The sequence below is a fragment of the Vidua macroura genome, chromosome 12 (assembly GCF_024509145.1).
Source record: "Vidua macroura isolate BioBank_ID:100142 chromosome 12, ASM2450914v1, whole genome shotgun sequence".
NCBI classification, from domain to species: Eukaryota; Metazoa; Chordata; class Aves; order Passeriformes; family Viduidae; genus Vidua; species Vidua macroura.
This window is the reverse complement of record NC_071582.1, coordinates 14,210,783-14,223,751: the sequence shown is the minus strand read 5'-3', so window position 1 is coordinate 14,223,751 and position 12,969 is coordinate 14,210,783.

The following is a 12,969-nucleotide window of genomic DNA, read 5'->3' as shown; positions in this document are numbered from 1 at the left end:
AAGGGAACCCCTTCGAAATGCCTGGATCCCTTAACAATGTGTCCTGCCTGCTCCCTTCCTGGGCTGCTGCAGTGGCACAAGTTAACTGGGGAGCAATCAGGGGTATCACAGCTCTGCTGACATGAGTAACTGCAGAATTGCCATTATTTCAGCAGAGTTACAGTGCAGTCCCCACAAATAACTGTGCAATTGACCCCACTGTTCTTCAAATGTTTTCTAGACAACAGGAGCCATTGTTGTGAGGGAATCCATAGGTATGCATCAACAAAATTAAAGATTCAGAGGTAGGCCAAAGTCAGAAACTTCACTGACTACCAAATCAGACCTTGCTATTCATTCATGTGAGACAAAGCCCAGGTAACTGCTGCCACATATTTGGCCCACAGTAAGAAGGATTTAGCCAGTGAAACACCACTTGACAGACACAGCTTCAACTTTCTTATAGACTGTGCAAAAATGGTAACCCAAGGGACATCCAAAACAGCAGTTCTGCTGGGAAAGTGATCCAGGAGATCACCCCATGCTAGGAAAAATCTGTATGGACTAGGGATGCTAATGTCTAGAGGAGAACAGAGCTGACAAAAGCTACTTTTAGCATTTCCATGATTTGTTCCAGCTTAGAACACCACTGAAAGAGATTTTTAATTTTTTTTTCTTTTTTGAAGTTGCACATTTTGTCCTTCCAACTGGAAGAAAGGCAGAGAACAGGAGGAGGAGAAGGGACAGCACAGATTAAAACACCAGCTTGGGCTGGCAGTGAAATATCACACTCAAATGCCTGAATAACCCACAGTGAAGCAAAAATTAGACAAATGAACAATAAAACTGCTTGTTCCATCTTGTCCTCAACGGATGGGAAAGTAATGAAAATCTCACGAAAGATACATGGCAAAGTTTGTTTAAAATGGATTTAATGAAACTAAAGGAGGATGAGTACTCATTCTAGGCTACTGATTTATATTTTCTGTACTTTAGTCCTCATAACCAAGTTCTGTCTCATTAGCCATTAGAAGTTTAATACAGGGTTACATGTTCAGTTAAAATCCAAGCAGCTTTTAAGACTTTGAAGGAGCAAAATGCTGCATTTTGAAAGATTAGCAAGGGCGTCCTTGGCTGGGTCCTTGCATATTAAAAAGTGAAGTTCAAACCTGGGTTTTCTTGTGGGATGGGGGGATGGGGAATAATTCAAACCATCAAGCCTTTTTTTTTTTTTTTTCTTCCACTGAACTTGGTATAATGTAAAATTATACCAAACTTGAAACAAAAGGAATAAAGGTTTACAAAGAGTTATCTAGAAAATGAGTGTCTCTTGTGAAGATGAAACATGCTCCAAAATTAGCTGAGGGTTTGGGTTTGTTTTTGTTTTAAATTCTGTATTCTTTGTCTTTCATCTGCTTGCAGATTTTAGAAAGAATGAGCTGATTTTTCCCACTTTGTCTCCTCAATATTTTTCCATGGTATAAATAATACATCACAATAACAATATTTGGAAGAAGTGGGATCTGCCTTTGTGTCAGTGCTGTGTTGGAGGCAGACACAATGTGGATGAGGGTTATTATTGCACCATGGTGAAACCCTCATGTTAAACAGTGAGGACCATGAACAAGCAAACCCATCCTTGGCTAGATGTGCTGGAGGAATGTCCAGAGAGAGATGCTTAGGGATGAGTGACCTTTTAAATGGGCAAAAATAAGTAAAAGTCCTTTACAAAGTAGGAGGATAGGAACCACAGCCCCAGGCTGCCCACACTGCTCTGCCAGTGACTCAGCACTGAAACTGAGCCTCTCCCAGCCCCGAGCAGAGAGCGCAGCTCCTCTGACTCATCCCCAACACAATGGCAAGGCTGCCAAAATGCCAGCGGGGTCTTGTGACAAAGGTGCCACACACCAGTGCTTGGGCTGAGACCAACCCACCCACTCGCTGCAGGAAAGGGCAGCAACTTTGGGAGGCCAAGCCTGACCGGGCTGGACACAGAGCTGGCAGTGAGAGCATTGTCATCTCTGCAGGTGATGGGGCTGCTGCAGTGGCCAGCCAGGGGCCAATTAGCTAATAGTAATAAGGTAATAATTAATAGAAAATGGCTAATTAGCCAATAAGTAATTTAGAACACTGAAGCCACTGTCAGGTCCCTGGCTGCAGTGAGAGAGTGAGGATCCATATCTCTGTAGTTTGACAGCAATGTCCTTGATCTTTTTAGCTGTGTAAATAAGTGCATAAATAAACTACGCACACGTGCTTTCCTTCAGAAACAAATGGGAATTTTCCACACACAGACAAGGAGCAATGCTCTACTCAAGGTTTTTTCCTGTGCATGTCCCCAGGACTCCAGTGTAACACAAGATCCCGCTTCAGCCTCTGCTGGCATCTCTGAATCTCTGCTGCCATAAAGCAGCTGCTGGTGCTAAGTGACTTTCTGCACCAGTGGTCCTCTCATGAGCAGCACTGATTTTTCTTTCCTTAGCAACTGAAGGTGCAGGGTGTGACTCCAGTCCATTGATTCTGATGGGATGGCACCCGCCCGCGCGGGGAGGAATTGGATGTGCCGGAGTGCCGCAGTCCTGGAATGAACAATTGCACCAACAGCAAGGACAGCACATCCCAGACTGCCACGGGTACTGGAACAGTCCATCACCTGCAGGAAATGACTGTGTTACAGTAAATCCATCTGCACCCTGGAGTGAAACCATCCTGCTCCCAACCTGTCCCAAGTCAAAGACGTGACTCATTTCTAGACTGAACTCAGCTGGGCTTTATTTTGCACGGTAGCTCTGGAGTCCCTGACCAAAATGAAGGAATGCTACCTTGGCAAAGTGAGTGCTTTTAGATGTAAATTCCCCTGGTGCCTGCTTACTGTTCTGAACCCTTATTCTGATGCATCAGTATTTATAAACCACAAGCTGCTTTTGCTGGGTGCTTTTTGCTTTTTCCATCGTGGCTTGACCTCTCCGACCTCATTCTTGTTCCTGGAAAACAGCCCCACAGTCACATCCCACCCAGAGAAGGTGGCCTCTGTCCTGTGACAGTCTTGCTGTGATGTGAAGGGGTTGCCTGGGTACAGCCACATCCCAGCTGATCAAAAGATGGGGAGAACTTGACCATGACCCCTGTACTGCTCTGTGTTTAGTTTCTGGATACTTCTAACCCTAAAAACACAGTGACTGCAACCAGGATGCTCTCAAATATCACAAGCAGAGCAGCCAGTTGTTTTCTCCATCCCCTACCAGCACTGTGGGTTTTCTTCTCTGGTGCAGGAGGAGCAAATATATTACTCACCACAGCAAATGCCAGACAGACAAACACAGGCACTCCTCAGGCCCTGGTGAGTAGGGCACATCTCTCCCCAGAGAATAATCTCCCTGCGATCAACACATAACACTGAAAGACAAATGAGAATGAAAAGGCCTCTCAAATTTAATAGCCTCCATGAATTACACTGCCTTTTGTCTACATGGACTGTCACTCTTTCCATTAAAGAGTCACTGTCATCAGTAACCCATTTTAAGATTTATAGATGTGGAGATTTATAGACTTGCTGCTCTTATCTGCCTTTTCTCCACCATGCGTCTCCAAGGACCCCCAAAAGGTGGGATTCTATCCAAAGCCTCTCTCCTGCATCTGAAAATATAAACCTGTGATGGGATGGAGGGCTTTTGAATTGGATGCCAACTAAAGGAATAATGCTGATAAGGATAGCAGGGATGATAACTGTGAGGGGGAGAGAGAGGAGCAATGACAAGGACAGGAAAGGATAAAAGATGAGCAGGAGAAATAAGAGGGGGATAACCCAGATTTTTATATATTTTTCCCAATTCTCACTCTATAATAAATAATTTCAAGAAAGAGAGAGAAAGAGTGAGAAAGAGAGAAAGAGAGAAAGAGAGAAAGAGAGAAAGAGAGAAAGAGAGAAAGAAAGAAATTAGGTTAGTTTAACTCTGGTCATTTTTTTACTTAAGAAGAAGAAAAAAAAAGTTTGCATCCTTGAAGTAAATGTACTCAGGTCCCAGTTTTGCATCCAGGAAGGACACTTTACAATGCTCACAATAAAGAATATGCTCAAGTGGGAGTATGCTGACATTACAAAGTCTCTTCAAACAGCTAGAGGAATTTTAGTAGAAATGAGCCTCAAGCTACCTGCTTTGCATATTTTTATCTGATTCTAGTGCAGTGGCACAGCTTGTTCTGATAGCAGTTGAATACCCATATGTGGATTAATACCTCCAACACAAAAGCATTTGAGTATGCTCATGCTGTTTGAAACCAGTCTGTTTGCATGTGCAACTCCATCCTGCATAAAACTGCAAACACTTACGTGACTTAGAAATCAAAGTACTATTCAAAAGCTTCTCACTCATTCTGGATCTGGTTTTGGGACACGTGTGTGAGAAACAGGTCTAGTTATCCTCACTCCATTATTCCTCACATGTTATTCTGACAGTAGGTAGTGTTTGAAGCAACACTGAAGAAGAAGCATTAGATTAAATTCTTTAGGTAACCTTAAAAATCTCTGTTGTATGATTTCTTCATGTATTTGTACCTGCTTGTTTGTAAGAAGAAGTAGGACAAATCTCTTCTGAGTTGTGTTGCTGTGGGGAAGAAAGCTGTAATGTTTGGTGAGCTACCAAAGAAAATGCCCTGGTACAAATGGTGTAAATCCATGGGAGTCTGCAGGGAACACTAGCCATGTACATCAAAAATAAGGCTCTCTTCCCAAATGCAAATTTACTTAAAGAGCAGTGTACTGTGGGGACTGAATATGTAAAATATTCTAATTAGCTTCCTCTTAATCATAGCCATTACCACAGGCTATCATCATATTGGAAGCTGTGTCTGTGCTGATCCTTTACACCATGCACATGTGACAGCTGCCAAAGTAATTATCAGCACAAATTTCACTTTCTGTTTGTATTTTCCAGCTCCAGACAAAGAGAAACTAGTGGTGGATTAATTTTGCTGTGCTCCTGGGGATAGGCTGTGTTAGGATTCATTTTGCATTGATCCTCCTCAAGCTCTTCAGCAGACAGAGCTATAACCCATGAAGTCAAGATCTGCCTTCCTGTGCTCCAAAGTGTTACACAGGAAGGAAGCCACGAAGCCAAAGCTGTTAAGACTCTCCTCCTTGAACAAATAGTTGCTTTAATAAATGCTCTGGGCTCATTGCCTTCAATAGTGTTTTTCAGCGTTGCCTCAAACACTACCTGCTGTCAGAATAATATGCAGAATAATGGAGTGAGGATAAGTAGATCTGTGTCTTACACATCCCAAAACCAGACTTAAAATGAGTTAGAAGTTTTTTAATATTAGCTGTTATATATTTTTTTTTGTCTGCATATCATTAATATGCTTGTATTTGTCTCCCAATAGCATTGTTCTCTTGCAAAACAGCTCCTATACTGGGTCTTCTTTGTACACTACCTCTTGCATGGCACAACAGCTATTTGAGAAATAAAATTCAACAGGGCAGAAGGGTAAGTGATGGGATTTTAGTGTGCTTACACTGCTCTTGACCCATCTTTCAGGTGACACCAAACAGGGGTCACTTCATGGGCACCAGCATAGTGGATACCTTGACAAGAAGCAGGGTGCTCAGCTGCAGGCAAATTCTTCCTCTCTGGGAAGTGCTTTACTGCACTTGGTATTTTAAACACCAAAGGGATGTCTGTGCTGTTCCACGGGCTAAGAAAATGGGAAAATAGTGTAGAACTTGGGCACCTTTCCAACTCTCCTCCTGCATCAGGAGGCTCTTCATGGTGGCCACCTCCTCTTCCTCTTCCTGTGCCTGAAGACAGCAGTTTGAAAGCACATAACCTGGCACTTGGGCATCTTCCCAAAGCCACAGAAATGCCATTTGGCAAATTGCCTCTCTCCTTCCCCACCTCCCTTGATTCAAATGCTCTAAATCTCCAGGCAGGGCCTGTTGTGCTGGATACCAGAAGGTGAGGGAGCACCATAGGAGGCAGCAGCCTTCATACCCACACAAGGGCTGGCAGAAGAACATGTGGGATCAGCTATTAAATGCACACACAAAGAAAGCAAAAGATTGAAAATGCTATTTTGCAGCCTCCTGGCAGGAGTCACCATGTTGACAGGGAGCAACAGCATCAGATGGGGGCAGAGCCCAAACCCCTTTTTTTACACACTCATCACACCTACTTTAGGCAGTGACTTAGAGATCACAAAAAGGACTTGTTAGTTTAATATTTAAACAATTTATTTAATGTTTAGAACATCATGTTAACAATCTCTGTGTTACAAAAATAATCAAGAGGGTTGCTTGCAATTAGGCCCTTCTCCTGTCACACTCCACAGCATCTCAGGCCCATGGATTCTAATTTTAGATAAATGCTTGCTTTAAAATCCAATTTACATTTTGTTTTCAAAAAAAAAAAAAAAAATCTACAAGTACTTGTGTTCCCAAGGCTCTGTATTAAAACTTTCCCAAATGATAGAAGGTGAGTCTGTGACAGCCCCCAGTGAAGGGCTGCTCTCTTTCCTCCTCCTTGGCCATTCACCCTTTCTGCTCCTCTTTCCCCTCCTCCGTGATGCCCAGACAGCTGCAGCCCTCTCCCTGCTGTCTTCAGGGAGAAACATTTCATTTCTGGGTGCCACAACAAGCAAGACAGGTGCTGTGCCCCTTATGGCTTCTGTCCATGCACCATAGAGTGTCCTATAAATGTTGAAGGAAGATGCTTGTTCCAAAAATTTGTATACCTGTCAGGGAAAATAGAGGCAAAGTCAGAAAATTATACATCCAGCCTGGATTTGAAGTATTCAAGTGGTGAGAAAATAGCCTGGCTGGTCCTGCTGCTGCTCCCCAGCCCTTACCCAAAACCAGATTTAAGCCTACTGCACTATAATCCCCTCCTCTTACCTCTTTATTTTTGCTCTTGAATAATCTGCATTGTGCTGGGACTAATCCCAGCCAGAGGCCTGTTGTGCTGCAGATTGTGCTTACAAAGCCAAGACCTGTGTCACACAGAGCTTTAAACCTCACTTTAATTTTGGTGCAAATTATCCAAAACAAAGTGTTCACAGCACTGTTCAATAAGCTGGGGAATTCTGTTCAATAAGCAAGGAATTTGTGTTATGTTGAAAAATGGAGATAGACTTTTTTCTTCCTTTAAATAAAAGTAAAACAAGAACTTCATCACCAAGAACAGCTTCTACCAACAGTAACCTGGATCGTTTTTAATCCAGCAAAGAGTCTTTGACTGATAGCCCTGTGTGTATCAAATCTCAGCTGTGCTGTGGTGGAGCCCTGAACAACAACATCCCCAGCAGCACAGCCTGTGCCTCCTCAACATCTTTATTAATGATGCACAGCCCAGCCCCTGCTGCTCGCCAGAGCTTACCTCCAGATTTATGGCCAACCTCCAGGCCTTCCCCAGTGCTCTTAATTGAGGATAACACCGGTGTTCATGCATGAGTGTCCCACGCCAGGGGCAGGGCAGCGTGGCCAGCAGTGTTACAGCACAGGAGGTCTGCCAAAGTCCTGCCGGTGCAGGCAGGAGAAGTCCCAGGGAAGCAAGTGTCTCCCAGATAACAAGTTGCAAAGTTGCTTTTTCAGCCTTTGTAAAGTGGAGGTTGCTTTTTTTTTAGCCTTTGCAGAGCATTTATCAGGGCTGTAAAGGGACAGTTTGGTCACTGACTCCTGCAAGGTGTCCCCAGGAGGGTGGCTGCAAAACTGCTGAAGTCTGAGCTAAGCCCTTTCATCTCCCACCAAGTCATTGCAATCCAGTCCTCAGAGGCTAATCTCTCTTTCCCTTTTTTCAGCATGACTTGATTGTATCTAAACCTCCCCAAATTCCCACCTCAGCTCCAGCTTTCTGTTACATTTACCTGGTTTTTCTTGCTATGTTTTTCACTTTTGCCTGTATTAAAGGGCTGGTAGGTTCCAAAAGTGGTGTTCCCAGGGGACCAGAGGCTTTTCGCACCCCAGGAATTACAAAAGTGGGGATGTGATGGTTCAAATCTTCCTTGGGAAAAGCGATCAGAAAATTATTTTCCTAATTCTTGGGGAAGGAGGGTGGTCAGCAGAATGGCTGCGTTAGACTCAGGCCTGTTTTTAGGAGCCTGGCTGACAGTCCCTTGGGAGGCAGTTCCTGAAGGGCAGAAGAGCTCAGGAAGGCTGGATATCTTTCAAGAAAGAAACCCTAAATGTGTAGAACAGGCCGTCTCCATGTGCCAAAAGATGAGCCAGTGGGGAAGACTGGCCTGGCTGAACTACAAGGGTGTTGTGAGGCTATAGAGGGAGAAAATCAGAGGGGCCAAAGCCCAGCTAGAGCCTAACCCAGCTATTGCTGTGGAAGGTGCTATAAAATGTTTCTATAAATACATTATAGATAAAAGGAGGGCTAAGGGGAGTGTCCATCCTTTATTGGATGGTAGGAGAAACTTAGTGACAGAGGATGAGGAAAAAGTTGAGGTAGCTAATTAGACCTTCTTTGCCTTGGTCTCTAATAGTGAGACCAGTTGTTCAGCAGGTACCCAGCCCCCTGAGCTGGAAATCAGGGATAAGGAGCAAAATGAAGTCTCCATAATTCAAAGGGAAATGATCAGTGACCTGCTCCACCACTTGGACACTCATATACTGTGAGGGAAATGGTGAATCAAAACAATTTAATAGGAAATGATCCTTTCCAGTACTTTTTTTTTAGCCATCCTAATAGAACTTCTTTGTTAGTAATATTTTATTAAATTTGACAAGGTGATAACAAAAGGCTATAGAAAGGTATTCAGCTTTGTGGTAGTCTGTTATTTTACAGTTTGTTCTTCTGTAGTATGTTTTGATATTCCTTGTTATAAGTCTGTAATGGTTCTGTCTATACACCCCATTTGGCTTCCTAATGGTTCAGTCCTAAGCTGTTTACCACAGTTTTCCCTGCCAAAATGTGTGTCAATCCACCTGTATTCCTCCCTTGTTCCCTCGTCTTACCCCTGTGTGTCAAAGATAGCACACTCCTTTGGTTCTGGAGTGTTCCCTGTCTGTCATCCCCTCCTCGAAGCAGAATTGGGCAGTAAGGTTTGCTCCCTCCCCGTGTTGGCTTCTATTGGGGAGCCCTTACCCTGCACCCCTCCCCTAATGCCCTGCTATTGGTCAGAGTTGTGTCCTCCCCGTGTTCCCCCATCCCTATAAAAGTAATCTGTTCAGGTTCAGATTTGTCACTTGCTCTGCCCCGCTCTGAGATTAGGTCTTTGGAGACTCAGACAAGTGTCCGTCCCTTATTCCTGTGCCTCGCTTTCCTCGTTCCCCGTGCCTCTGCTGTGCTGCGCACGCCGCAGCGATCACCGCCCCCCGCAGCAGTGCAGCCTCGGCAGAGCCTCGGGGCGGCCGCTCCCGTGTGAGCCCTGCGGCCAGCAGCGGCACAGCGAGCCGGGAGCCTCCGCCCGTGGCCGCCGAGAGCCAGGCGCACAGCTTTATTATAGCCTGCAGGACTTCTCCATAAAGGTTAATATGGACTCACCATTCCTAATAATTAAATAGCAGTACTTCTGCTCAGAATATTCAAACCTTACAGTCCTGCCCTTTCAAAAAGAATCCTTTGGTTTATCTTCTGTCCTACTCCACTCTTCTTCTGTGGTTTTCCCCATCAAAAGGCTACATTTGCAGAAATTTAGGGATTTTTCCTAAAGTACTACTGGATACACTATAGTAAAATACAAAGTAAAATCTACTGATCAAGATAATTCGAAAGCTGACAACATATTTTGTTCCCTAACTATATATCCAAATAATTTCTACAGTATTGTAGTCTTCTCTTGGAGTTGATAAGCCATTTAAAATGCATTATACTGGTGACAGACAAGCTGGCATTTGCTACAAGCATTTTTATGATTCAGTAGTTTGCAGAGAGAGTAGAAAACTAAGTAGCAGATTTACAGTATAACAAAATAAAAGCTGAGATCTCATCTGCCTGATGAACGACTAAAGCAGCTTTCAGCTCCAGATTTGCAGATAGTTTGCCTGAAGGTGGAGAACTTATTGCTTAGGATGTGATAATGGTACCCCCAAGCTACAATCACATGGCAACTGCTGGAGACTGTACACATGCAGGGGGTGGAGAAATTCCTAACTCTGGGGCAGCTTCCATCTAAGCAAGACATGTAAGTGCAATAAATTTGATAAAAAAAGGAGCCCCAGGGTAAAGAGTGCCCATAAATGTATATGGGTCCCAGCAGCCCTGCCTGGCTGGCTGCTCTGTGCAGCCCTTGGCTCTGTGGTGAAGGTGCCACAGCAGACGTGGGGCTTTTCAGAAATAAACACATTCAAGGGCAACTGCAGCTGAAAGGCCATTACATAGAATTTGGCATCAACAGGCAGGCAGAGCATTCCTGGCTGTCTTATGCCTTAGCAAACAGATATTAGATAATGCCTCCTTCTTGGCCAAGCAATGAGTCAGTGGTTGAGATGAAGGGGGAGCTTTCTTGACTTCCATTCTCCACATGTGACCAGAGATCATGCCAGCTGTCTACACCCGCACATTTGAAAAGGTTACAACATCTGCCTGTCCCTCAGCACCAAGGGACACACTCAGCCCACCTTCCACTAAGGGTTAACCAGGCTGTTTAGAGTTAAAATGCCCTAGATGGTGAGAGAGTGATGGAAAATTCAGACCGTCCCAGCATCCTCATATTCTGTCTCTCCATCACCTCTAATCTTTCATCTCCTGCTGTTAGGGCTTAGAATCATGAACTCACAGAATTGTTCAGGCTGGAAAAGACCTGTAAGAACATCAAGTCCAACCAGTTCCCTCTTTACCCTACAGAAAAGCCCATACAAGTCAGTTCCCTTCCCACAAAGGAAACGGCCATGAGGCACTGTCAGATCTGGGCTTATACTAAGCCTTCTGAGGCCAGTGGAAATACTGGACAAAACCATTGCATTTCCTAGGCACAGACTTTTTGGTGCTTTCCGTATGATTTTTAAATCATGAGTAATGTCAGCTTTCAAAGATTTGTCCTATATTTGAACCTTGCTCACAGTCACCCACTTGCTTAGCTGTAAACATGATTTTAACAAAGCCATTCCAACATCTTAGTTAATTTAGTTCTGAGGCCTTTCTCTTCCAGAGTGTGTAATTAAACTAAAAGAGCCTGGAAAAGCCCCTTACAGTAAATAATTTACAAGTTTCTCCCTGGGGACATTTTTTAATTATAACTCCACTGGTCAGATCTTACTGAATAGTCTGAGATAGCATTCCCCACTGAGATCCTGAAATATAATTAACTTATTCCTTTGGTAATGGTGTTTTTCCTTAGTCTATCTATTTCTTATGCAGGGCAGGCAGATTTGTTTATAAACAAAGTAGAGATTGATAGACACTTTGTCATGAGAACAGCAATAATGGCAATCACTGCGCCAGACGGGGGCACGTCCATTTGAGGAAAGATGATACTGTTTTGAAGCAATTTTTATAAATCCTACCCTGACAATCCAGCATGGAGAGATACAAGAGAGCAACCAGACAGCCCCGATTCCTCTCAGTCTTGGCAGCCTGCCTCGCTCCCCGAGTGCCACTTCATGCATAGCAAACGTAAATAATCCTGACGCGCCCCCCACCCCCCTAACCTTTGTGCTTCAGGAACACTGCTATATACTATCAAACTGACAGTGATTTCATGTTCTGTGGCAAAAGAAAAACCCTGAGCGACAGCAGCAAGGCTGGGAATGTCAAATGAAAACTGCCACGTTTATTTAGCTCCGTGATTCTCAAGACAATATACATAAATATCGTTTTACTGTCCCCACCAGCTAAATGTTAACAGCTATCTGCATCAGCCAGGGTCCTGCAGCTCCCCCAGCCTGGCTGATGAGCCTGTAATGATCAACTTCTGACTCAGGAGAGGCTGGCAAGGAAAAGCACCAGCTCCTCTTGTTCCCAATGATACAGTACATTAAATAGTCTCCTCATCCTTTCCCTCTGCAGCTGTAGCCAAAAGGGCAGTTTGGAGTGAAAGTGGGAGAGAATGGCTGCACCAGGGACTGAAAAGTGATTTGAGACATAAGAAGTTTGGGGACACTCATTGCCTCAAGTCCTGAAAACCTTCAAAGCTTGCTTGCTTTTTCTACACCAATTAGTTCCAGCAACTCCAGTGAGCCCACAAGGACAAAGCTTGGTGCCTGTCTGTGGCTGTGCTGGATAAGGGCCTGTATTTTGCATCCAAAATCTTGTCTTTCACTTTGCCCCTCCTAATTTGAGCTCTCACACAACAAAACCAAGTCCTTGTCTCTCAGCCCTTTGTTTCTGTACAGCTGCTAGTGCTGGCTCTGAAGCCTCTTCCCCATATGCTGGCCTTTCTGCACACAGTTGTTCACCTGGTATCATCCCTAGTGAAATACCTACAAGCCAAGCAACCCTAATTCTAGTGAATAAATCAAAGTTCAGACAGCAAGATCAAAAGCTAAGCCAAAGGACCGCAGAGTACTGGACCTAATATATGCATTTAAAACACGTATCAGATGCAGGTTCCCGGTTTCTGCTGTGACAAGCACTGGCTTCAGCGTGGCTTTGTTGATGTTGGTGGCAGGCTGTGCCATATGGCACAGTGCTGAGCCTAATGTGCTAGGTGAACTCAAGCAGCTTTGCAGACAAACCCAGAAACAGGCCTGCCACACACCAAACCTGCCCCATTGTTTCGTTTTGTTGCTCTCCATGTGCTAATGGAAGCTCAGAAGTGATGAAGGGATTAAAATACAGACATGACAGAGATTTTAAAAGAAAAAGGTCTGATTTTCTCATCACTTTTATCCCCCAGAGGTCTGGAATGGCAGGATTCTCTCTCCCTCATGAGAGCAGTACAGCTGGCAGGGCTCAGAGCTGAGAGGACCTGGGGGACACTCCAACACCAGCATCAATTCTGTCACCTCAATTTCTGCTTGCACCGCCCTTTATGCACCCATGGACACCCCTTTTGTTTGCAGGGGTGACACAGTGTGACAAGGAAGGATGGAAGGCCAGCTCTGATCACCAC